The 27,405-nt window shown below is 45.4% G+C and overlaps 1 long non-coding RNA gene across 1 annotated transcript in view; it reads right to left on the reverse strand.

Moving 5' to 3' along the window:
• Positions 1 to 13,800: 13,800 nt before the first annotated feature.
• The window catches only part of LOC138266576 (uncharacterized), a 232,541-nt gene continuing 218,936 nt past the window's right edge, over positions 13,801 to 27,405 (reverse strand). Inside the window, exons 3-4 of the long non-coding RNA XR_011199551.1 lie at positions 17,306 to 17,424; positions 13,801 to 16,098 (exon numbers count right to left, since the gene is read on the reverse strand). This is a non-coding gene — a long non-coding RNA (uncharacterized lncRNA). The remainder of the gene's footprint in view (positions 16,099 to 17,305; positions 17,425 to 27,405) is intronic.

A 27,405-nucleotide genomic window follows, 5' to 3' on the forward strand; every position in this document is an offset into this window, starting at 1 on the left:
AAACACTGATGTACAACAGTGTCTGAGACATTGTTTGCAATTCCCAAATAGGTCAAAATTAACCTGCCTCATTAATATTCATGGGACAGGTCGTAATTTGCAACCCATTGGGAATGGCCTTTTGGGGTTAGCAGACCACCATCTCTGTGAATGCTTTTTAAATAGAGCATTGTTTTTAAATACCTTAAGGTCCTTAAAGGAAAATGGGATGCATTTAAAAAAATAAAAATTGAAAAGTTTTCTTTTCATTTTAAAAGAGCGGACAGTGGTCTCTGGGTCTATTGCCTGCTCTGAAAAAATGTAGGCACTCCCATTCACAAAGGGGAAGGGGGCCCTTGGGGACCCTTCTTATTTGCGGATGGTTAACTGCCTCCTTCAAGGAGTCGGTAATGTAGGAATGTTCTGCAACCACATTCCCAGTTGCAAAACATTCATACATAGCAGTGCGACTCACTATTTGGAAGGGACGCCCTTTACATGTCCCTTCCTAATAGCGACTCATAAGCTGTATTTTGTGAGTCAGTAATTGATTACTAACTTGCAAAATAGGGTTGACACATAGGAAAATACATGTTACTGGTCACAAACTAGCTGTTTCCCACTCATGAAATGATTCGCACATCTGGCCCGAAATGCTTTACACACCACTCTCCTAAGTTAAGTATAACTGCTCGTGGGTCAAGCTACCAAGGGTTGAGCAACGTTTAGTTTATTGTGACCTTGACTTGACCTCATATGAGATTGTGGCTTATTACTAAGTGTAGGTACCTACCTGCCCTTAATAATAATCCAGTTTCCAACAAACAACATCTCTTCCCCCTGCTTCTCCGCTCTGTGCATGCTATATAACATCGTCAAGTGGCTACCTCCACACATGAGATGCACTGTGACACAGGCCCTCATCACAAGTCGACTTGACTAAACCAATGCCTTCTATGTAGGAATAGCCTAGTAACTCCCACAAAGTCTTCAGACAATCCAGAATGCCACAGCCAGACTCATCCTCAACCTTCCCCAATGATACAACATCACACAACACCTCAGGCAACTCCACTGGCTTTCCATGCAGAAGAGGTGCACATTCAAGCTACTGACCCATGTACAGAAAGCTTTACACAACCAAGAACACATCTATATTAGCCACCACCTAAATTTCCACCAACTATCAAGAAGACTACGCTCCACCTCTCTATCACTTACCCACACTCCACACATCCACCAGAGCAAAAGTGAAGGACATGCCTTCTCCAACAAAGCAGCAAAAAAATGGAACAGCCTCTCCATGCATCTCCAGACCACCACCCCTCCTCTGGAATTACACAGAGTCCTCAAGACCAGTCTTTTTGACTGTACTGCTGAGGCCTGCAAGCACCTGGTTACCCTCGAGGTGGATTAGTCGCACTTTACATATCCTGTTTGATTGACTGATTGATTTATTGAGTATTCAGTCCAAATATTGTATGTGTATCAGAAGGAAGGAGTTCCACCATAGGAGCCTCCGCCCCTGTCTCTGCCACTGTCTCAGTGGGCCCATCACTCAATGTAGCTTGACCATTTTGCTGATGTTCTTGATTTAGCACTAGGGCTGGGCTTAACGCTTGCACTTCCATTCATCATAATGACATGGGATGACCCCCAAAGTTTCCATGAGATTATGCATAATTATGCAAGAAAAGTAATTCTGCGTTTAGTGCTATTTAGTGCAGAAAAAGTCCCACATTTTGAACACAAAGATGCATTTTTTGCTAAGAAATAGTGTTAAGTACAAAAAAATGAATAGCAGGTTTGACCAGTAATTTGCACTCGCTAAATGTGCACTGGGGGTAGGATTCTCCCCAACTTAATATCAGCATTTAGCATTATTTTCTCAGAGTAAAATTTACCCTCACACCCAAATTAGATGCAAGGATGCATTTTGCACTATAAAGTAGTGCCAAATGCAGGAGAACGCTCGTGCTTGCTAAATGCGCCCTCACAATAGGATTTTCCTCCAATAATTACTCTTAATTATGCGAGTGGGCATAGTCTCAATATCACCAATTCCGCATCAAAAGTAATGTGGGACTACCATAATTACTCCAATTACTTTGGCATATTGAAGTGCCACCCAGGCCTACTTCAAACTTCGGTGGACTTTTACAAAAAGAGAATTAATGACTTTGAGTAAACACATTGAGAAATGTACTCTACCATGTCAGGAACATAAAACATTTGCCTTCTTCCTGCTTATCCCCCAGTAAGAGAGTACACTTCCAGTGGCCACATATAGTGGTAAAACTCCAACCATGGGACAAAGGCGTGATGGAATGACATCAGTGGCTTTTTCCCTAAAGTGGTTTCTCCTAGACAGTCTAGGGGATACCCCTATGTAATTGGAACAAAGTATGGATGTGGCAAACTTTTCCCTACTAATGTGCAAAGGTTGAACCCTGAAGCACCCCCACACTGACTGACAAATTATATGGCATGTGTGCATGATTGAGTCATTAAATGCTGGATGAGAATCTCTTACATTTGAGATATGGGTTTAAACTCCTCTAGTTATAAAGTATATTGTAGTAGTGAGTCCTCCTACTTTGACTTACATGTACAAGGTATCATAAGATTGTTGGGTGCCCTTGTTGGTATCAACTCAGGTGCAAGGCTAGATGATAGTAGGGGCCAGATGTAGCAAACTTTTGCGAGTCGCAAATGGCCCGAATCGCTGTTTGCGACTATGCAAAATCGGAAATGGGATGCAAAAACCCCATTTCCGACTGGCAAAAAGCGATGCGAGCCATTTGCGACTCGCAAAATTTGCGACCCCATTTTGCGACCCGCAAATAGCAAGTCGCAATTTGCGAGTCGCAAAGCTTATGCAATTGCAACTCACAAATTGCGACTAGTCGCAAAAAGCCCAGTTTGCACTTGCAATTTACCACTAACTGAGAGCAGGTGGTAACCATAACCAAAGTATAAAAGGAGACCCAGAAAGCATCTGGGTTACTCAAGATGGCGGAGATATACCTGATAGCAGTGAGGAGGAGAGTCCACGCCGCACAGCAGAGGAGGAGGAGGGGCCACAGACAGGAGAAGATATATAGAACAAGGCAGAGTCTTTTTCAGCAAACTGAGGATGAGAACTATGACACATATCCCCTTAGCAGCGCAGCCATACTAGAATTAATTGATTTACTGAAACCACAGCTAGAACACCAGACTCTGCGTGGCTGCGCGATCCCTACGCATGTGCAAGTGCTATGCTCACTGCACCTCTTGGCCTCAGGGAGCTATCAGGGGGTCATTGCTGTGGCAGGTGGGGTATCCCAAAGTGCAGTGTCAAGGTTCCTCAGGGCCTTCCTAGATGCCTTAGTCACACACATGTCTCAATTCATATACTTACCAAGGAATGAGGCAGAAATAAACAGCACTAAGCTGGACTTTTACAGGATTGCAAACTTTCCCCATGTCATAGGATGTGTAGATGGGACACATATTCAAATATGCCCCCCTGGAAACCTGGAACATCTTTTCCGCAACAGAAAGTGTACCCACTCACTGAATATTCAGGTTGTTTGTGACGCCCATTATGTCATCACTGACATTGTAGCTAAGTTTCCAGGCAGTACCCATGACTCATACATTTTTAGGCACAGTGTGATACATCAACGCCTGGAACGTGGGGAGTTTGGAGATGGATACCTCCTAGGTAGAGCTGCATACACCTTGTAGAGATACAGACAGGTCACTGTGCACACCAACCAGGACTTTCTAACAGTGTAATGTTTGTGCCCAACAGGTGACAGGTCATATGCTCTAAGGCCATGGATTATGACTCCGTTTTTAACACCCAGCAATGAATGTGAGAGGCGATATAACAATGCACATAAGAGGACCAGGAACTTCATTGAAAGGACCTTCGGACTCCTGAAAGCAAGATTCAGATGCCTCCACCTCAGTGGAGGTGCCCTCCAGTATACCCCCATTACAGCATTCAAAATTGTGGTTGCATGCGCCATCCTCCACAACATTGCCACTCGACGTGGGCTACCTCTCACCCCTGCAGACCCAGATCCTGATGATGAAGAGCAAGAGCAACCACATCGCCATCATGGGGATCGGAGTATAGCTAATCAAGGCAGACTGAGACGGGAACACATCGCAACCCAATACTTTGGAAGGTACGTGTCAACTCCAACCATACTCACCTACTGACCAAAAACTCCATTTGTTAAGTGGAATAAAAAAACTATTTAATTTGTGCAGAAATAGAACTATTTACAAATAATGACTGTTCATGGGCATCTAAATGCAAACCATGCATGGGGCACATTAATGTCATGTGCCACATCAACAGGGCCAGGGTAATGTTTATGTCCTTCTGCGGCTCCTGTCAGCCTGGCTGGTCCCTGGTGCTTCTGCTGTGCTCTGCCTGGTACTCCGGAGCACCCTAGTATCAGTGGCAGAGACACTGCTCACTGTAGAGCCCTCCTCGCTGTCCTGGGGTGTTTCCCCTGTGCCCCTGGACAGATATCATGCCTCCATTAGGTCTATGACGTGTGTGATACGTCCCAGGCCCCTAGCCACATCTCCAGCAAAATGGCCCATTTCGACCTGGAGGCCAACTGTCCTCCTCGACAGGCCTGTGGTGTTCATAGCCAGCCTGCCGATGGATGTGGCCATCCTATCCAGTCTTTGCAGGAGCTGACGGTCCCTGCGCCGCCCACCCTCGGCCTGGGCCAGTAGTCCTGCCGCCAGATCCCTCATGGACAGGGCAAGGTCCCCAGTATTTGTGGCAATCAAGTCGATTCTGGAGTTCAGATGCTGCATGCTTGCCTCGTTATTTCAGACAAAGCGGTGCAGCACACCACTAATCCTCCCTAAAATTTTATTTTGTAGGCGCTGACCACGCAGCAGCTGTGCCTCACTGTTGCTGGGAGGTTGATGGCCGGACGCAGCCTGCAGCCCTGGTCTCCTGTGCCTGCGTCGCCTGCGCAGCGGTGGTTGCCCTGTGTGTTCACCTGTATCACTCCTGCCTGTTGCTGGCGCAGCCTCCTGGGACACAGTTGGAGCAGGTGTGGACATTCCAGGGATGATGTTGGCTGTGCAGGTGGGAGTGCTGGCGGCTCCTGAGCTGACCTCATGGGGCTGGCTGCTGTGGGTTGTGGTGGTGTCTTGTGGGAGACCTGTGGGACATGGGGAACAGACTGTCAGTGACTACTATCGGTTGCACACTTCCTAATAAACATTTGCCTATGAACTGCCTACTTGACTACATTTCCCATAATGCATCATTCTGGGTTTGCTACCCTGAAATGGAGCTACCTTGGTTGAGCATGCCCCTGTCTACATGGTGGGTGGGGGTATGGCATTGATAGGGGTACAGGCATGTCACATAGTACTCACCAGTTGATGTGCTGGGCTCTGAGGTGTCCAGGTCTCCAAATCCTGATACTGCCTCCTGCTCCAGGGTCTCCTGCACCCTTTCTTCCAGGGGTGTGGGTGGTGGTACTGAAGATGGTCCCCCTCCTGTGCCTCTCATCTCCCGGAGCCTTTCAGCCACCCTCTCCTTGGTCCGGGAGCGGAGGTCATACCACCGTTTTTTTAATTCATCAACACTCCTGTGGCTCACCCCCAGGGAGTTGATTTTCTCCTGGATGTCCTGCCACAGCTGTCTCTTGGTGGCTTCTGGCACATTTTGGGCTGCCTTCCCAAATAATTTGTCATAGTGCTGACAGCATTCATCTGTCAACACCTCCAGCTCCCTCTCTGAGAATTTAAGTTTTCTCTTCCTAGGAGTGCCTTTCATTGCAGCTGCTGTTTCACCTGTGTGCAGTTCAGCAGTTAAAAAAGGGTGTGGTCCTCCCTCCTCCCATGTGTATTTGTCAACTTCCTGGCTGTGATGTCATCATCATGTGCCAGGAAGTGTTTCCAGAGTGTTCTGGAGTGGTTTCTGGAGTGTTCTGAGGCACCTGTAAGCAATTTACATGCAACTCGCAATTTGCGACACCCACTCACAATTTGCGAGTTTGTTTTTTGCACGGTCGCAAAAAGCGACCTCGCAATCAGCGGACTCGCTCTCTGCGTTGCGACTCCGGGTGCGAGTCGCTATCTCAACACTGACATTGTCCCTGCTTCTCAATTTGCGACTCGCAATTTGCGAGTCGCACCTACTCGCAAATTGCGAGTCGCAAAAATGTTCTTTCCTACATCTGGCCCTAGGTGCCTTCTTTGTCCAATGAGTGATTTGCTCATTCATAATATTGAGGAGATTGGTTCTAGAACTAAGCAGGTTGAGGAAATGTAGCTGCTGTGTTCTAAGACGGATTTAACCCAGCAACTAGGTGCATTTGAGTGAACCATGCAGTTGGGTCCAGTTAAGGAAAGTATTATTCCTTGAAGATTTTCTCCGCAGCTCTTCCCTTTCACACAGACTTGGACAATCACAGGAATAGATCACAATACTGTACCCTAATGTTCTCAGTGACATTGAACTGTTTCCTTGGTTTGGCTAACTAGTGTCATCTGAGTCTGAAAAGGTGATGCCAGCAAGGATGTTCACCTTTTTCACCCTACTTGTTGAAGCCTTGTGACAGGCAAATTCTGGTCTTCATTCTAAAGAGATTATATTATAGCCGAGATACCGGAGTTAGGTTAATATGGAAGCAAGTCAATAAGAACCTGTAGTATTAATTCCATTAAATGAAAAGACCTGCTCTTGTAGAAAGGTATAACTCAAAATATGTTTAAGCTAACACCAGTGCCTACATCTATAGCGTGTCTGCTGCCAAACTGGTTTAATCAAATGTTATCTGCTTTAAAAGTGTTGCTATGTCATTTTTATCTTCCTGTATTCAGTATTTTTAACATGTTGAAGTGTTGCCACATTGCACTTTGGGTTTTTGAAAGTGGCATTGCATTTTATTTATTTTTTAAATTGATTTAAAGAAGATTGTATTTCTGGTTGCAAATGTCACTTTATTTGGGCAGGTGTGTGTGAATTCCAGCTCTGTTGCGAGGCACCTTCAGAATTTGCCTGAACCGACCTGCCATCTTTGCTGGCAGGCGTGGCCTATTCGTTCATGAGGGGATGGCCATATCACACATAAGCAGAACGGTTATCCTGACATTTGCTTAGACTAGTGCCTACCTTTATAGCTTGTCTGCTGCCAAACTATTTTATGTGATTTTGACCTGTTTTCAAGTTGTGTCTATGCCATTTTTAACTTTCTGTATCAGCTGTTTTTAACAAGTTGAAGTTCATTTTGCCAAAGTGCACTTTGGCTTTTCGAAAATGACACTGCACTTTACTTTTTGAAAGAGATTTGGGGGCATAGTTATACTTTGTTTGCACCGTATTTGTAGCATTTTTTTTACCCAAATGCGGTGCAAACTTAGCTCCATATTTATATATTGATGTTAGACATGTTTAGCGTAAAAATTTTGGAGTTTGTGCCATTTCTTGTATGGGTAAACCCACCTTGTTTCAATGAGATGCAAGGTAGGCGTTCCCATCCAAAAAATTAACGCTATCCCCATAGTGCCATATTTAACCCCCGTGATAAAATGAGACTCCGGTGGGAGGCGGACCCAAATAATGTCGCTAAGCTTGCTTAGCGCCATTATTTAATGCCTGGGTCAGACCAGGTGTTAGGGGACCTGTGGACCCATTTCCATGGCTAAACACCATGGAATGGGCCTACAGGTGCCCACTCAAGCCCCAGGAACATTCCCACCCACACCAGAGGATGGGGGACCCCTATCCCAGGTAAGTAGGGTAAGTATAGGTAAGTATTTGTAAAAATAAAATGTAAGTGCTTTTGGGGGCACTGACATGGGGCCCCCTGCATGGCATTGGGTGCAATGGCCATGCCCAGGGGACACTGGTCCCCTGTGCTGACCATTGGGGTGGTGGGAATGACTCCTGTCTTTTATAAGAGAGGAGTTATGTGTTTTGGATGGTTGTGCATCAAGAAATGACGCTAGGCTGGTTAGCAGCATATTTTTTGCCTCTAACCAGCCTAGCTTCATTTTTTGATGCTCAACCTCCATCTCCTCTACTGCCAACCCCAACTGGCTAGCGTCTTTTTTTTCAACGCTAGCCCAAGCTTAGCAGTGGCTTGCAGTGTTCCATAAATTTGGCACCTGGCTGGAGCTTTGGAATGACGGAAGCCGGTGGTAAACTTTTTGAGGCAAAATGTGCAGTTCTGCACCAAAAAGTATAAATATGCCCTTTGGAGTGGGATTTTTTTTCTGGTTTCACTTGACATTTTATTGGGGGTGGGTGTGTGTGAATTTCAGCTCTGTTGTGAACCACCTTGACAATTTCCCTGAAGGGACCCTAATCTTTCTTGGCAATGGTCTAGTCGTTTGTAAACGGATGGCCATATCACATATAAGCAGAGCTGCTGTGCGAACACGCAGCGGATGCGCACAGCAAGTGCACTGCTGGCACACCAAAGACACACCTAAGGCAAGCCTGTCTTTGCCCGCCAGTGCACAGCACATGGTCGGACCGATCTCAGCACCAGCTATTCTGCCCATTCCACCTCTGCCAATGGTTTCACATTTTCTATTCTGTCTCTTCTCCTCCTGCCCTGTGTTCTAGAACACACTGCAGACATATGTGCATGATTCCTTCTGAATCCTTGCCTGATGTGTGCGCTCATTGTTCATTCTTTCTCCTGGGGTGGGATATGGTTGGAATGCTATCATCTAATCTCAGAAACGCAAAGGTGTCTATAGGTGTCTGTGCTACCTTAATCAACATATGCTTTCTTCACAATCACGTCTTGCACATTTGTGACCCACTTTTGGAGGAAGAGCTTGATATTTTCTCCTCACAGAGGCATAGATGTCTTATATCTCAGCTCCTGATTTTGCGCTTGAGATTTCTAGGAGGCTACATTATGCTTCACTTCGAAAGAGTGGGGAAAAGAGCAGCGTTTTTTTTTTTTTAAACTGCTTCAAGTGTGTCTTGATTGAGCTAACAGACTTACAGGGGGCAGAATCCTTGGGTTTTTGTCTGTCCCCATCTGCCAATAAATATCTATCCAGCTCTTTGATTTACCAGCCTGGCTATGTAGGAAATTTCCTCTCCTCTTTGGACGAGTGTCTATCCTAATATTTCCGTTGATATTCCAATTTCACAGTCTTATGTGACTTGAATCTTCATTTGGATAACACTTTTGACCCTCAAGCCAAAGGTTTATTTAATAACATGGCTGTCTGGAATCGGAGTCAATTTGTTAATCAACCAAAGCATTCTGCTGGCATAATCTGTACACTATTGCGGTCATTCCAACCGCGGCGGGCGGCAGTAGCCGCCCGCCATGCGGTAACCGCCATTTGGCCGATCTGCGGTCAAAAGACCGCTGGGGCCATTTCAACTTTACCGCTGGGCCGGCGGGCACTAGCCAAGTTAGCGCCCGCCGGCCCAGCGGAAAAGGGGCCTGCATCACTGAAGCCGGCTCCGAATGGAGCCGGCGGTGTTGCAGGTGTGCGACGGGTGCAGTTGCACCCGTCGCACTTTTCACTGTCTGCTAGGCAGACAGTGAAAGGCAGGCTGGGGCCCTGTTAGGGGGCCCCTGCACTACCCATGCCGGTGGCATGGGCAGTGCAGGGGCCCCCAGGGGCCCCAGGACTCCCGTTCCCGCCAGCCAAGTTAGCACCCGCCGGCCCAGCGGGAAAAGGGCCTGCAACACTGAAGCCGGCTCCGAATGGAGCCGGCGGTGTTGCAGGTGTGCGACGGGTGCAGTTGCACCCGTCGCGCTTTTCACTGTCTGCTAGGCAGACAGTGAAAAGCAGGCTGGGGCCCTGTTAGGGGGCCCCTGCACTGCCCATGCCCGTGGCATGGGCAGTGCAGGGGCCCCCAGGGGTCCCAGGACACCCGTTCCCGCCAGCCTGTTCCTGGCAGTGAAGACCGCCAGAAACAGGCTGGCAGGAAGGGGGTCAGAATCCCCAGGAAGCACCGCCAGCCTGTTGGCGGTGCTTCCGCCATTCGCGGCCCTGGCGGTTTTCACCGCCAGGGTCGGAATGACCCCCTAAATTCTCTAACGCATTTTGAATATTGTTGATATCATAATTACTGAGTGATCTAATCACGCTTTTATCCATCTTCCCTGGAATATTGTCCTGGTTTCCTCAGAAGACATGTGCCAAATGTGCCTTATAGAAATTGTTCCAAAGTCTCTAGCAGCGATATGTTGTCATTTCTTGAGAAATCCACTCCTGTGATAAGTGGGGATACTGAGTAGACATTATGGGAGTTATCACAACTTTGTAGGAGGTGTTAATCTGTCCCAAAAGTGAAAGTGAAGGATATACCACCAGCCGTATTATGAGTCCATTATATCCTATGGAACTCGTAATACGGCTGGTGGTATATCTGTCACTTTACCGTCACTTTTGGGATGGATTAACACCTCCTCCAAAGTTGTAATAACCCCCTATGTCAGTCAACGCCTGGCTGTTGCATATGGAAAACACTCTTGCTCTCAAGAAAGAGCAGAGACCTGAATTACTGTCTCAGAGACAAATTATTCAATAAAAAGGTGCTGAAGAACTACCATCAAGCTATTAAGAAGGGTCAGGCAAGCTTCTTTGCCAACCAAATTGCTGAGTCAGGCAATCAATCTAGAGACATTTCCAAAATAGTCAGGAAATTCTCTCACCTGGACGCTCTTCTACAGCCTCTAATGTGCTCGCCTAATCTGTGTGAGCAACTATCTGTTTTCTTTCCTAGCAAAAATACTCGTATTTCGGAAGCTCTTAATCCCACTGTTCCCGAGGGCTCTCTATTGTTGAGTTGGATAGATCATTTGTCCACCCGCCTAGCTAAAACCTCTTCCTGCTCTCTCCCTGAGTTTTCCACCATTCCCTTAGAGGAGTCTGGACAAGCCACGAAATCATGTACGACTTGCTCTCTTGACAATGCTAGCCATCCCTGAATTTTGAAAGCCTGTCTGAATACCATCAAATCTGTCTTAAACCTTCTCCTGGGTAATTATATTCAATCTGCAGCTATTCCTAGTTGTTCCAAACAAGCTTGATTGATGCCTTTATTGAAAGTTTTGAGCAACGTCAGGCCGATCTTCCTACTGTCTGTTTTTTCTAAAATGCTGAAGAAGATTATTGATGGCCAGCTGTCAAACGTTTTAGCAAAGGCCAGCTCATGCACCCATCTAAGTCTGGCTTCCGTCTGCATCTTAGCACAGAAACTACCTTGGTCCAGGTCACTGATTACATCAAGCTGGTTGTGGAGCAAGGGAAATAGGTCAAGTTGATATTGTTATTCTTATCTGCCGCCTTGTGGCATTGTCTCTCAGGCCAATCTCCTCCAGCGTCTGGAAAATATAGGCATTCGAGGATCGTAACTAACCTGGATCCACTCTTTCTTGACAGACAGAAGCCAGTCGGTTTGGGTGCTGTCATTTGCTGCGGATCCTAAAGCTCTAAAATGTGGGGTTCCACATGCCTCTGCCCTGAGCTGGATGCTTTTTAATGTTTATATGACCCCCATAGCGTCTTTGGTGGAATTCTTCAGCGTACAGATTGTGTTCTATGCTGAAGATATGCAGATCCTTCTAATATTGAACACGAATGAGGCCAATGCTGACAGCAAGCTTAAGTCCTGACTAGCTGCTGTTTTTAGTAGATGTGAAACAGTAGGCTACAGCGCAACACCAGGAAAACAGAGATTTTGCTATTTGGTTCCCAGCCCGTCTTCTGGGATGTATACTGTTAGCCTGATCTTACTCCCACTTCTCCATCCCCAGCTACATGATAATTAAATGTGACAACCTTATTTCTTTCTTGCCTCAGGTGACAGCAGTGGTTGGTGCCTGCTTTGGATTTCTCTAGTCTATGGAGACATTTTTACACCTACTTCTGGCCCAGAAGATGATCACTTATGATCTCACCACTTCCCAGCTAGATTATGCTAATTCTCTCTACATGGGTCTTCTTTCTTACTAGATAGGGAAACTTCAGTTGGTACAAAACGCAGCCACTCAGCTACAGCTAAAAGTCCCCAGAGGGGTGCACATCCATCATCACTTTAAGGAGCTGCATTGGCTGCCCATTAAAGAGAGGTTCAGGTTAAAATTCTCACTCTAGCTCATAGGGCCTTCTATCAGTTGGTCCAGTATACTTGGCCAGCAGGCTCACTCCATATTACCCTGGCAGATCCCTAGGCTCTTCGGGCATCGTGCTGCCACAATTTAAGAAAAAAATCTTGGGTGGCTCCTCCTTCACCCTGTTTGTAGCCAAGGTGAGGAGTGCACTTCTTTTGGATCTACGTGGTATGAAGTACAAACTTGCCTTCAAACGTAATAGTAAAACTTGACTGTATCAAACTGCCTCTCAGTAAGCTAGCTCTTGATTGGGTCTATTTTTAGTCTGCTTAATCCAAGGACACTCCCGAGTAGCCATGAGCTTTATAAAACTTTCTTTCTAAAACAATTGTCAGGTGATCTGGCATACAGTGCACAGACATGCTATTTTGATGGTTAAAACTGGCCTGAGGGAGGTAAAGGGTCGCTTATAAAATCACCAATTAATTAAGAAATTTGTTATTTTTTTTATGAATAATGGATATCTATGATAGACTCTATCGCATAGTATGATAAATGTTTCTAATAGTATTTCACTGGAAAGCACCAGTATTTCCCTATAGGTGGCACATACCAGAATCCCTAGGAAAGAGGATATGACTGTGTCTTGATTATTGCATGGTCATTGATCATGGCGGTATATCTGGTACCACGCACTTGTAGTCCCTTCGCGTATTTTAATTGATGACCTAGTAGTTGTTGATTTGCGTATTCTCGTTTGAAAGCGCCATCAGTGAGGTGAAACATTCCTCAAGGATTTATTAAGGTGAGTATTCAAATAACAAAACAGTGGAATATTAGTGCCACAGAATTTGTCACATTCTGCCTCAAGATAAAACATTTCTTTCAGTACAATTTAACCACCTCTGCTGCATAATTTTGTCCTCCAATGCTCCATAATTCCAGCAGCCTATTTTATGATGAATAAATACATACAAGAAGCTATGCTTTTTCCGGATTATATATTCCCTAAGGCTTTTCAGGTATTTGCCCTCCCACTCTTTAGTGCATACGGATTTAATTTATCAGTTTGCCGTCAGACGGGTATTGACTTATTTGCACAACCACCTAACAGCTACGCCAGGAGCCCTCAGATGTCTTTATCACTCCCTCCCTCCTCACGCCAGATTTTTCTTCTGTTGCTTTTCATAAGTGCATTGCTCACAAGAATGTTAAAACCTGTCAAACAAAAAGATGTTATTCAGCACGTGCCTCGAATGCAGAATCGGCATCATTTAGTTTACATAGAAGGTACTCAACTATGTTCTATGCTAATTACGTAATAGAAACAAATATTTGAAAACTTTTAAAAACAACTCGGACGGTTGCTAACAAATGCGCATTTAGACGCAGGTGGTTTTATTATACTCACCTTGATTGGTGAGCTTTAGTTGAGTGAGAGGATTGCTTTTAAAGGGCATTCACCTTGTTTATTAAATTATATCCTCGGGCATCATGTATTAAGGTAGCATAGACAAACATGTTTTGCAACCTGCATGCCAGACCATGATACAGTGCTATCCATGATTGAAGTTGATATCCCTATAGAACAAAGGTCATTACAAGGTCACCAAATTAAGTTGCTGAATTTACGTTTTAGTGAATTAATTTATACCCGAAGGGGAATGCTTAAATAATGCATATAGACAGAAGCTCCTTAAGACGTACAACTGTGAAATTCGTCATCTCGTGCATTCAAACTGGAGTTACGTTTGCCAATTGTTTATTAATCAACATTACAATTGTTTTACATTTAAAAGAAAAAAAACAGCTCTCACTATGCCACCTCTTTTTCTAGAGGGCTACATCAATGTAATTCCATGAAAAATAATCAATTTCAGATTGGTAATGTATTTCTTAAACTTTGAACTGCTATGCATTGCATTTCTTTGCACCAAATATTGGTCTTGACTGAGCAGTACATGACATTTAAAAAATAATGAGATCGCTTTCTTGAATGTCTAACGCAGACTAGCAGTAAAGACTGTATAAATAATTGTTCTCAGAATCATTTGCAACTTTGGTATGTCTTGAGAGTTAACTTTTTCTTGGAATTCAAAATATCCCCTGACAAATGGGTTTGTTATAAGCCATTTATATTGACAGGCTCGCAGTGGTAATTGTGGAACATCGATGGCTGTGAAACAAAAATAAGTAGAAAATAGAAGCTCTAGCTTGAGGTTAAATGTTCCTTTTGAAAATAAGGATTAAAGTACATCCAAGGGAACTTTTACTGCCCCAAGTTTTGCATTATTCCCAAATTCACGCCATTAGGGTGGTGTAAGGCTGTCAATTACAAAATAATGTTATGGATAATGCATGCTAGTGAGCAAACGGTGGCTGCTAATTTGTAAGACATTTTTACTTAGCGCCATAATTCACATTACAAGGGTGTACTCTTGTGGCCCATTTCTTTGTGTTTTTTCGTGGTGGTAATATTTTGCCTGTGTATCTAAAAGTCGAACGAAGGTAGCTACTCACAAATACCATTCGTCGTCTTATTTCTGATCCACAATTGGAAATGGCAGGCTTGATAGCTACGACAAATTCAACGAAGAGGACATTCATTGCAACTGTACCCATTCCCTCAACATCCAGGTGGTGTGTTGGCAGTAATGTCAGCACAGATAAAGTGACAAAATACCCAGGAATCACCCATGACACACACATATTCAGGCACAGTGGAGTACACCAATGCCTGGAACATGGGGAGTTTGAAGATGACTACTAGGTGATGTGATGCCTTAACACAAAGGACATATATGTGTCTGTCTAACAGTAGGTACTGCTATACCAACAGGTATCTTTTTCTTCCCAGGAGATAGTGCTTATGCATTAGGACCTTGGATGTCAAACCTATATTTAGCCCCCGCAGATCACAATGAGAGGTGACACAACATTGCCCATTACCGCACTAAAGCTGTAATCGAACATACCTTTGGCATGTTCCAATCAAGATGTCGGTGCCTTCATAATGCCCCAGATGGTTCCTGCTAAATTGTGGCAACCAGTGCCACCCTACACACCATAGCAACCAGGCTGCAGGCTACACCTTAATTGGGGGGACCCAGATTCTAAAAATGATGAGTCAGAAACACCATTACTATGGACTAGAGGACGGCCATAGCAGTTGAGGGGAGATGCCAACAGGATCACACAGCAACACATTAGTTTGCAAGGTAAGTTTTGGGTAACACTGCGTTCACTGAAATGATGCAGGCGGACACAGTTTTTGTCATTAAACCAACGTTTAATGGCAGGATACTCTTTTTGTTGTGTCATTCTGAACTATATCATTCCCAAGTGGTAAGTGAAATACAAACTAGTGTTGGTTATATCAACAAATAATAGCCAATCAAAAATGCAAAACTACATATATGTGTGCATCACTGCCTTATGTGGCTATGTCCAACATGTCCTGTCCTGTCCCTGCTTGGTCTTCAACAGGGGTGCGGCAGCTACTGCGGTACAAGACATGGGCATCAATGGCTGAAACGCTTCTCACACTAGCGGTTTCCTTACTAATCCTGAGGGGCATCTCCTGGGTCTCTTGCAATCTGTGCTGCCCATAGCACTTCTACTGCAAATTGTGTTCCAATGTTGTTAAAGCCAAGTTACATGTTCTGCCATATGCTCTGCATATTCCTGGTGAATATTGTTAAATGTTAATTTTGCAGGCATTGACTTTGAAACAGGTATGCCTCTAAACCAACAAACACCTGTGCATTGCCATCATCCTCAACAGTATCACATGCCTCATGATGTCTCCTTCACCCATGCACTGGAAGATGCTGGTGTTGAGTCATGCTTGACTGTGGGATTGGACTTGGTGGCAGGCGGACAACATCATCCTCTATTGCTGCACGCTCTGATGACATTGACATGGTGCTACAGTGTGGTGGTGTGGTGCTCCGGTAAGGGTCTATAGGGATGGGTTCTTCTGCTGCCATGTTGGCATCATCCACTCCTTCAACATTGGGGTCCCCAATAGGTACCTCAGGGAGATCTGTGGGACAAATGAGATACATTTTATTTACCTTCGTGTTGTCTGCCTCAATAGAGGTGCATAAGACTCTTAAGCTCACTTTTTGACTACACTACCCATAATGCACTGTCATGGTAACATACTTTACATTTTTAAAGTACATTTGTAAGTTTTCAACACTGTTGGGTCACAAAATGACGCAAATGCGGCGCAAAAAAAGTATAAATCAGGGTCTGAATTTGCTGGCTGTCACCTACTATAGGAATGCACACTTTATTTTAGATTAGGAAATGAAAGGATGCACTGTTTCTATTTTTAAAAATAGGCACTAAGGGCCAGATGTAGCAAACAGTTTGCGAGTCGCAAACGGCGAAAATCGTCGTTTGCGAGTCGCAAACGTGTGTTTGCTATGCAGAAATGCATTTTGCGAGTCGGAACCGACTCGCAAAATGCATTTCAGAGTCGCAAATAGGAAGGGGTGTTTCCTTCCTATTTGCGAGTCGCAGTGGTATGCAACTCCATTTGCGACCGCGTACGCGGTCGCAAATGGAGTCGCAGTTACCATCCACTTGAAGTGGATGGTAACCCACTCGCAAACGGGAAGGGGTCCCCATGGGACCCATTCCCCTTTGTGACTGGACCCCAAATTATTTTTTCAGAGCAGGTAGTGGTCCAAGGGACTACTACCTGCTCTGAAAAAATCCAAAACAAAAGGTTTCGGTTTTTTTTTCTAAGTGAAGCTCGTTTTTCTTTAAGGAAAACGGGCTACACATTGAAAAAAAAAACTGCTTTATTTAAAAGCAGTCACGAACATGGAGGTCTGCTGTTCCCAGCAGGCCTCCATACCCGTGAGTGCCCTGAGTCGCTATGGGGCCGCAATTTGCGACCCACCTCATTAATATTAATGAGGTGGGTCTTTGCGAACCCATAGCGACTCGCAGACGGTGTCTGAGACACCGTTCTGCATAGCAAATTGCGAGTTGCAATTTGCGAGTCGCTCGGACTCGCAAATTGCAAGTCGCAATTTGCCAACTTCCTACATCTGGCCCTAAGCTATGCTGCAAGATATTTTTCACTGTTGTAGCAAATACCAACTCATCACTTATGCGTTTCCTCAGCAGTATAATTGAAGCCCTCTGTCACGTTTGCACTGAGGAGTATCTATATTCAGATTGTCACCACAAAGCATAGCTTATCTTGTGTCTCTTTATATCCCCCCTGCACTGACCTGAAATCGCTGCACCATTTGCAACAATTGTTCAATCTGTCCACAAGTATAGTCTTCAGGTGCTTTGTGGTATCCAGCCGTTTGGTTTATGCTTTGTTCATGTAAACGCTCATCTTCCACTGTGTAAGGAAATCAGCAGTCGCCATTTAACATACATTTTACAGTTTGCATTTCTTTTAGACACACCAATAGCATATTTACATATAACAAACATTTACAGTAGAGAGTGTCCATCACTTTAAAAAGTAGAACAGGACCTTGCTGTTGATGGTTGATATTGGGTGCACAATTTACACATTAAAAAATGAATGCATTATATGTGACTTATTAAACTTTGGTTTGTGACATTCTGGAAGCCAAACCTCAATAATTTACTAAACCGAAATCATTTACGCCCCCTCCATTTTTACTCTGGCAATCCGACTCTGTCGCTCTGTTGGAAGGGTACCCTTTCAGACATTAAAGTTACTGATTGGGAGTGAATTCAGATAGGAACTGGGGCCACTCAATAAACGAGTCCTAGATAAAAAATAAGTTTAAACAATTTATTACAGAATCCTTAATATAAACAATATAGATAAATGTATAAATTGACATGATGGCACAGATACAGAATAGAGCAATCAGAAATCAGAGCAATAATCTCTATTTCAGCAGTTACATTTCTCCATCTTTTAAGTTTCGAATGCATAAAGAGCACTGGAAGCATTCTTAGGGAGAAGAAAAAAAGTCTCAAATAAATTGGACAGTCTTGAGAGGAAAATGAGAAGTCAACCTCAAACCTTAAAAACTAAGGGGCATATTTATTCTCTGCCTGTGCTGAATTTGCGTAAAAAAACTTTGACGCAAATTTGGTGGAAACCCTACACCATATTTAAACTTTGATGCCCGACCCCGTGAATGCCAAAATTCCGCTGTGTGCGTCATTTTCTTGATGCGTGAAACCGCCTTGCGTTAATGACATGCAAGTAGGTGCACCCGTCCAAAATATGACTTAAACACCTGTATGCCATATTTATCCTAACGTGTAAACATGTTGCACGGCTGGGAGTCGGAGTCAGAAAATGTCGCACATCCCGATTTGCGTAAAAAAATAACGCCTGGGACAGGACAGGCATTAAAATGAAGCAAACACACCTGTACTTAAGGAAAACACACAGAAGCAACAGCAGAGCTCAAAAAGGAAGACATGGAGGTGCTATTCATCCAGCATGCACTGAGACACAGAGCACAGGACCAACAGCAGCAACTTCCACCACACCAGCAGGGTCCCCAAAGGCAATGCAGAAGGCAGGAGAGGATATTCAGGACCAGGACAACCCTTCTGGGACTCAGGCAACAAGACATCATCCAAGAGTACAGACTCAACTTGCAAGCCATTCAGCAGCTGTTGTGCCACATTGGGCCACAGTTGGCACCCAGCTTGTAGACACCCCACATCATTCCACCAGAGACCAAGCTGATAGCTGTCCTCCACATGTTGGCAAGTATCTGTTTTCAAACCACTGGTGCCCTGGTTGCCGGGATCTCACAGCCCTCATTCTCTGCCTTCCTACTCAAGGCATTGGATGCCATCATCTCCCTCACACCCCGCCACATCAGCTTCCCCAACACACAGCAGAAACAGCAGGAGACCAAACAGGGCTTCTACTAAATCAACGGCTTCCCACACGTGCTTGGTACCATTGACTGCACAAATGTACGGATTGTGCCACCTGCTGCAACGGAGCATCTATACCTCAACAGGAAGCATACACACTCCTTCAATGTGCAGGCATTTGTCGATCAGCAGGGTTTGATCAACAACATTGTGTCAAAGTATCCTGGGAGTGTACATGATTCATTCAGCTTCCGCCACTGCACCATCAATCCACACTTCCAGGATGGACAATATGGCAATGGCCTACTTGTTGGTAAGTACAGAAACCTACTTATATACACACAGCAACCCTGTAGGACACACAACGCAAACACCACTACATTGACATGTGGCCAGGAACACACTGAGGTTGTGACACTGCTAGTCGTGTGATATCCTCACCCAATGGGATACACACCTATGGACAAATGACAGATGCAGATAACAACAGATGCCAGTCCCCAGACACAAGGGAACAATTTATAACCACACAGTGACAATGACATGGCCTTAACTGCCATTACAACTTGGAAGATTAATCTTACAATATCACATCAATAACACTCAATCACACACCCTTCCAAACAATATGTACAGTGTAAGGGGATTGCAATGTGTTTTGCTGCAGGTATAACAGCATGACACACATAGCATGATGATGATGATGACTCTAATGAATGGGACATGAAATCACTGAGGCTGTATCAACATCTCACATCACTCCTGGTCTGACATTGCCCACTACCAATAAGCAAGTGGACTGTGCTAAGAACACATATTGATGTGACAATATTGCAAAGTGCACATTCCTACACATACGGCTTGAGACAATTATACATGTACACAACAGATGTACTGGCATATGGACCTTCTGACACTCAAACCGTCAACCCCACAACCAAGTTAGCCAGCTCAACTGGACCAGGTTCAGTAGTGTAGGTACACGTTTGAACATGAGTCAACTTGGTAAGGGCAGATAAATAGGTCTCCAGAGAACTTGTCACACATGGGATTTTTGTGCATTGTCAATTGTCAACACATCAGTGCTGCCAACTTATGGAGATGTGTTGCACATTGTCACCTAGCCAAATCAAAGGGCCTCACTGATGTTTTACAAACTCTATTGCATATGTTAAATTGGATGGGATATCCAGGCCATATAGATGCAACCATGTTACCACCACTGTGGAATTGATTCTGTGTATGAAAGTATCATGTCACCCCCAGTTAAGACACATGGACACCTCTTTCACATGGCATAATGCATGGGAGTACACAATGTGCTGCAAGTCAACAAAAATACTGGGTACATCGGGTCAATCAGCCAAACACCAGTTCAGATAATGAAACATCCCAATGCCGATGGTAAATCCTAGAAGCCAAGGATTCCACAAAATAACACGAACACAGATGAGTCACAGACAACACAAGAGAACAACTACCATGTAAAGTGATAATCATGGTGTAAGCTCCATCAAAATGTTTCACTCATTTACTCTTTCAGCTGATCAGGGGTATGGGATGCAACCTTGGATCATGACCCCATTGGCAAACCCAAGCGCAGCATCAGAGCATGCCTACAAATGAGGCACATCGGAGGACACGCACCATAGTAGAGAGGACCTTTGGAATCCTGAAGTCAAGATTCAGGTGCCTCGACATCACCGGAGGCGGCCTCCTATACTCACCTGAAATGGTCTGCGAGATCATTTTGACCTGTGCCATCCTGCACAACATTTGTGTAAGGAGGAACATTCCCCTCTATGAACCAGACCCACAAATGCCTGAAGAGGAGGAAGAGGAGGAATGTTGTCCATCAACATGAGGGGGACCATTCAAACACTGCAGCAGGATTGTGTTGGAGACAACACATTGTACAAAACTTCTTTTAACTCTACTCATCATCACCACTGTCTTACCATATGTCATTAAACACCTACTCTAATCACTAAATCAGGGTCTGGGTAATTATTTATGCATCACATTATCCCTAGGATCCATAATCTGAGTTTAGCCTCATGGAGAATTGCGGCTATACAGATTAGGATCCTGAAAAATCCACATCACATTTGATGGGTATGAATGTACAGCCAAATTCACACACAGTGTAAATGACATATATCCTGTCCATTTCATATTTGAAGGTCAATATCAGAGGACCACAGCTATGGCACACATACACGTTGGCAACATGGTTCATTGCAGCATATGGCACACAACTAAGACACCATAATTCAGAAGGTTAAAAACTGCTTCATACATGCAGCAGTGGATGTGCCATTGCATTGGTAACAGGAATGTATGACCAGACCCTTGACAGCAGTAAGTGTGACATCAGCTATCTCTGCAAGGAGTATGTGTGACAAGAAGTCCATGTAAACTGCAAATGGATAGCACGAGTGCCCCAGGTATGACAAGCATTGCTCACAAGACATGCCCTGCGCAGTCCAACCCAGGTCATAAGTCCTGCCACTGCCATGTTTTCAGTCTCTCCCCACCCTTCTCTAGGGGGCTCTGGAAATGGACTAGTTGTAGCCAGATAATCCTTCATCTACACACACCCAGACTCACATTCTGACTCCAGTGTGATTCCCTCTTTAGTATGGCATGCCATAATCATAGTTCATCTGTCTGCATGGACTTCAGGTCAGATAATGCACTACCTCGTAGTCTGTAGGACCTTTAATCACCTGTCCATTGCTTCCCACGTGAAAGGTACTGTTGGCCCTGTGAACTTGATTCTCACCTACAGGACTTGTGAGAGACTAAAGCTGCATACACCTGTGAGCACTTCCATGCAGACCAGCCATTTGAACCTGCACTGCTCTTGCTGCTGCCTGGAACGGCTCAGAAGCTGCCATTATATGTATATCCTTGTTATGCATTGCCCTATAAATCACTTGTGTAACACAGGCTTTGGGTTATTTTGTAACATTGCAGCCCACAGGACAAATACAGTTTTCATTTACCACAGTGTTGTTCCAGCTTTTCCCAGACAAAGTCTGCTCACTGTATATTGGCCTTGTTTATGTTAGTTCCTGACAGAGCCTCCATCCTGTTAGCCTAATTGGTTCCTGTCTTTGTGTTACCATAAAGGTCTCCTGTGGCTACATTTGTTCCATATTTGCTTTCCATGCGCTCACTTTCCTCCTGGTTTATTGTGTCTGGTAGGTTTATGATGAATCCTCAAATAGATTGTATAGCGTAATCAGTTTACTTATTGTATCATGGTGTGGGAGATGTCTTCAAATAGCCTAATCAAGGCCCATCCCTTGTCGGGGTTTCATGTATCCATGAGTGACAAACAGTGACAGTGTACCATACCTGTATGCGTGGATTGGGTAGGATGCCTCCAGCACAACAAACAACGTTTGCTAATGTGCATGAAAGGACAAAACATGTTTGTCCACACACCGATTCACATCGGCCCCAACCTATTGATGGGGCTTGCGTGGTGAATAGCTGTGAGATTAATCAGCACAGAGGCACTGATGGTCCCGGTTGCAGTGGGAATTTTAGAGTCCACCCTGTAAACAAATTGTTGGACCTGGCTTTTTGACAGGGACATCCCCAAACTTTTTGCCTCCTTCCTCCTATTTTTTCTGACCTGTTGTTGTTGGCTTTTGACCTCTGGGCACTTTACCACTGCTAACCAGTGCTAAAGTGCCTATGCTCTCTGTGTAAATTGTACTATTGATTGGTTTATCCATGATTGACTGTTTAATTTACTTGTAAGTCCCTAGTAGAGTGCACTACATGTGCCTAGGGCATGTAGATTAAAGGCTACTAGTGGGCCTGCAGCACTGGTTGTGCCACCCACTTCAGTAGCCCCTTAACCTTGTCTCAGGCCTGCCATTACAAGGCCTGTGTGTGCAGTTTCACTACCACTTCGACTTGGCATTTAAAGGTACTTGCCAAGCCTAGAACTCCCCTTTTTCTATACATAAGTCACCCCTAATGTGTGCCCTAGGTAACCCCTAGAGCAGAGTGCTGTGTGGTTAAAAGGCAGGACATGTACTTGTGTGGTTCTATGTCCTGGTAGTGTAAAACTCCTAAATTCGTTTTCACACTACTGTGAGGCCTGCTCCCTTCATAGGCTAACATTGGGGCTGCCCTCATACATTGTTGAAGTGGCAGCTGCTGATCTGAAAGGAGCAGGAAGGTCATATTTAGTATGGCCAGAATGGTAATATAAAATCCTGCTGACTGGTGAAGTCGGATTTAATATTACTATTCTAGAAATGCCACTTTTAGAAAGTGAGCATTTCTTTGCACTAAAACCTTGTTGTGCCCTTCAATCCACGTCTGGCTAGGTTTAGTCGACAGCTCCTTGTGCATTCACTCAGACACACCCCAAACACAGGGTACTCAGCCTCACTTGCATACATCTGCATTTTGAATGGGTCTTCCTGGGCTGGGAGGGTGTAGGGCCTGCCCTCACACAAAGGACTGCCACACCCCCTACTGGGACTCTGGCAGACAGGATTGAACGGAAAGGGGGCTTGGTGCATTTCTTAAACACTCTTTGAAGTCACCTCCACTTCAAAGGCACAACTTAGTATGAAACAGGGCCTCTGCCCTACCTCATCAGACACTTGCTGGAGAAGAAACCTGAACCAGAAACTACATCCTGCCAAGAAGAACTGCCTGGCTGCTCAAAGGACTCACCTGTCTGATTTTCTACAAAGGACTGCTGCCTTGCTGTTGGCCTGCTGCCTTGCTGAACTCTTGTCTGGCTGTAAAAGTGCTCTCCAAGGGCTTGGATAGAGCTTGCCTCCTGTTCCCTAAAGTCTCAGGACCAAAAAGACTTCTCGCTTTTACTTGGATGCTCCGTGCGGCACAATTTTCGACGCAAAGCTTGCTCCGCGGCAAGAAAAACACCGCACACCGACGCTGATTGACGCAACGCCTTCGGGACGACCGAAACTTTGACGCACGGGCTCGAAAGGACAACGCCGCCCGACTTCTAAGGAGAAATCGACGCAATGCCTACCGTGAGCTCAAAACTTTGACGCACGGCCTCGCAAGGACAACGCCGCCCGACTTCCAAGGAGAAATCAACGCGACGCCTGCCGTGAGACCAAAACTTCGACGCACGGCCTCGCAAGGACAACGCCGCCCGACTTCCAAGGAGAAATCGACGCAACGCCTGCCGTGAGATCGAAACTTTGACGCGCCGCCCCGCAGAATGACGCGCAGCCGGAAAACAAGCAGGAAAATCCACGCACAGACCCGGGCCATCTGGTAATCCCCGCGATCCACAGAAAGAGACTGTCTGCGTGCCGGAAAATGACGCCCGACTTCCCCGCGTGAAAAATAACGACGCAAGTCTGTGTGTGCTGAGGAGAAATCGACGCACACACCATTTTTCCACGTATCTCTTCTCCTGTGGCTCTCTGAGGAGATTTCCCACCAGAAACCAGGTACTTTGTGCTTGAAAGACACTTTATTTGCTCTTTAAAGACTTAAGACACTTTGGGGGTTATTCCAACTTTGGAGGAGTGTTAATCTGTCCCAAAAGTGACGGTAAAGTGACGGATATAACACCAGCCGTATTACGAGTTCCATAGGATATAATGGACTCATAATACGGCTGGTGGTAAATCCGTCACTTTTCCGTCACTTTTGGGACGGATTAACACCTCCTCCAAAGTTGGAATAACCCCCTTTATATCACTTTTCAGTGATATCTTTACAAATTCATATTGCAACTTTGATCGTTTTGACCTGCAAATATCCAGATAAATATTATATATTTTTCTAAACCCTGTGTGGTGTACTTTTGTGGTGTTATATTATGGTATTGTATGATTTATTGCACAAATGCTTTACACATTGCCTTCTAAGTTAAACCTGACTGCTCGTGCCAAGCTACCGGAGGGGGAGCACAGGCTGATTTTGGATTGTGTGTGACTTACCCTGACTAGAATGAGGGTTCTTGCTTGGACAGAGGGCAACCTGACTGCCAACCAAAAACCCCATTTCTAACACAAATGTTGTGATGAAACATTGTAGGAGGCTGGCCTGGCTTATAGTGGGTACCTGATGGTAGTTACGACTTTGTGCCAGGTCCAGTTATCCCTTATTAATAGATTAGTAGTGTTCTAGAAGCTTAGGCTGATAGAGATAGCTGTAGCAGAGCAGCTTAGGCTGAACTAGGAGACATGCAAAGCTCCTACTATACCACTTATATCATATAGCACTATATCATAAGAATCACAATACTCAGAGCTACTAAACATAAAGGTACTTTATTTTAGTGACAATGTGTCAAACATATCTCAGAGGTTATACTCCCTTAGGAGCTAAGTAAAGTAAAATACACGAAATATACACACAAACCAAAATCAGGTAAGTAAACAGTTAGAAAAGTAGTGCAAACACTGTAGAATACAATAGGATGCAATAGGCCTAGGGGCAACACAAACCATATACTCTAAAAAGTGGAATGCGAACCACTAATGGACCCCAGGCCTAGTGTAGTGTGTAGAGGGTTGCTGGGAGTGTAAGAAAACACTAAGGGTGTCCAAGATACCCCACCCCAAGACCCTGAAAAGTAGAAGTAAAGTTACCCCACTTCCCAGGAAACACACTAAAGTCGTGATAGGAGATTCTGCAAAGACAACTGACTGCAAAACACTGAATATGGATTCCTGGACCTGAGGACCTGCAAAGGAAGGGGACCAAGTCCAAGAGTCACGAAAGTGTCCAGGGGGGCAGGAGTCCACTAAACCTCAGATGAAGGTGCAAAAGGGCTGTCTCCTGGTGTAAGAAGCTGAAGATTCTGCAACAACGGAAGACGCCAGGAACTTCTACTTTGCACAGAAGATGTCCCACGGCATCTTGGAGGATGCAGAGTTGTTTCCATGCAGAAAGACCTCAAACAAGCCTTGCTAGCTGCAAAGGTCGCAGTTGATGAAAATGGGTGCTGCCTGGGCCTAGGAAGGACCAGGAGGTCGCCCCTTGGTGGAGGAGACAGAGGGGGTAGTCAGCAGCACAGAGAGCCCAAGCAGAAGCAGGCAGCACCCACAGAAGCACTTGAACAGGCATTGCAAGAAACGTAAGCACAGCAGTCATCTCAACACTACCAAGGAGGGTCCCACGAAGCAGGTGGTCAACTCAGTGAGTTGAGCAATGCAGGACAGAGTGCTGGGGATCTGGGCTATGGTGTGCATGAAGGATTCCTTGCAAAAGTGCACAGAAGCTCTAACAACTGCTGATCACGCAGTACACAGGATTACTGTCTGGAGTGGGGAGGCAAGGACTTACCTCCACCACATTTGGACAGAAGGACCACTGGACTGTCGGGGTCACTTGGATCCAGCTCCTGTGTTCCAGGGACCACGCTCCTCAAGATGAGAGGGGACCCAGAGGACTGGTGATGCAGACGTTTGGTGCCTGCATTAGCAGGGGGAAGATTCTGTCAATCCACTGGAGATTTCTTCTTGGCTTCCAGTGCAGGGTGAAGGCAGACAGCCCTCAGAGCATGCACCACCAGGAAACAGTCAAGAAAGCCGGAAGGATTAGGCGCTACAATGTTGCTGGTAGTTGCTTTGCTACTTTGTTGTGGTTTTGCAGGCATTCTGGAGCAGTCAGCGGTCGGTCTTTGACAGAAGTCAAAGAGAGAGCTGCAGAGGAACTCTGGTGTGCTCTTGCATTTGTTATCTGAAGAGAAACCCACAGGAGGGACCCTAAATAGCCCTCAGAGGAGGATTGGCCACCTAACCAGGTAAGCACTTATCTGGAGGGGTCTCTGATGTCACCTACTGGCACTGGCCACTCAGAGGCCTCCATTGTGCCCTCACACCTCTGCATTCAAGATGGCAGAGGTCTGGGACACACTGGAGGAGCTCTGGGCACCACCACTGGAGTGGTGATATACAGGGGAGCGGTCACTCCCCTTTCCTTTGTCCAGTTTCACGCCAGAGCAGGGGCTGGGGGATCCTTGAACCGGTGTAGACTGGCTTATGCAAGGAGGGCACCATCTGTGCCATTCAAAGCATTTCCAGAGGCTGGGGAGGCTACTCTTCCGCAGCCCTTAACACCTATTTCCAAAGTGAGAGGGTGTAACACCCTCTATCAGAGGAAATCCTTTTTTCTGCCTTCCTGGGACTGGCCCGCCCAGGCCCCAGGAGGGCAGAAGCCTGTCTGTGGGTTGGCAGCAGTAGTAGCTGCAGCGAAAACCCCAGAAAGCTAGTTTGGCAGTACCCTGGGTCCATGCTGGAGCCCCGGGGATGCATGGGATTGGCACCCCAATACCAGTTTTAGCTTGGGGGGACAATTCCATGATCTAAGACATGTTACATGGCCATATTCAGAGTTACCGTTGTGAAACTACATATAGGTATTGACCTATATGTAGTGCACGTGTGTATTGGTGTCCCCGCACTCACAAAGTCCAGGGAAATTGCCCTGAACAATGTGGGGGCACCTTGTCTAGTGCCAGGGTGCCCTCACACTT

This window comes from Pleurodeles waltl, chromosome 11 (genome assembly GCF_031143425.1).
Source record: "Pleurodeles waltl isolate 20211129_DDA chromosome 11, aPleWal1.hap1.20221129, whole genome shotgun sequence".
NCBI lineage: Eukaryota > Metazoa > Chordata > Amphibia > Caudata > Salamandridae > Pleurodeles > Pleurodeles waltl.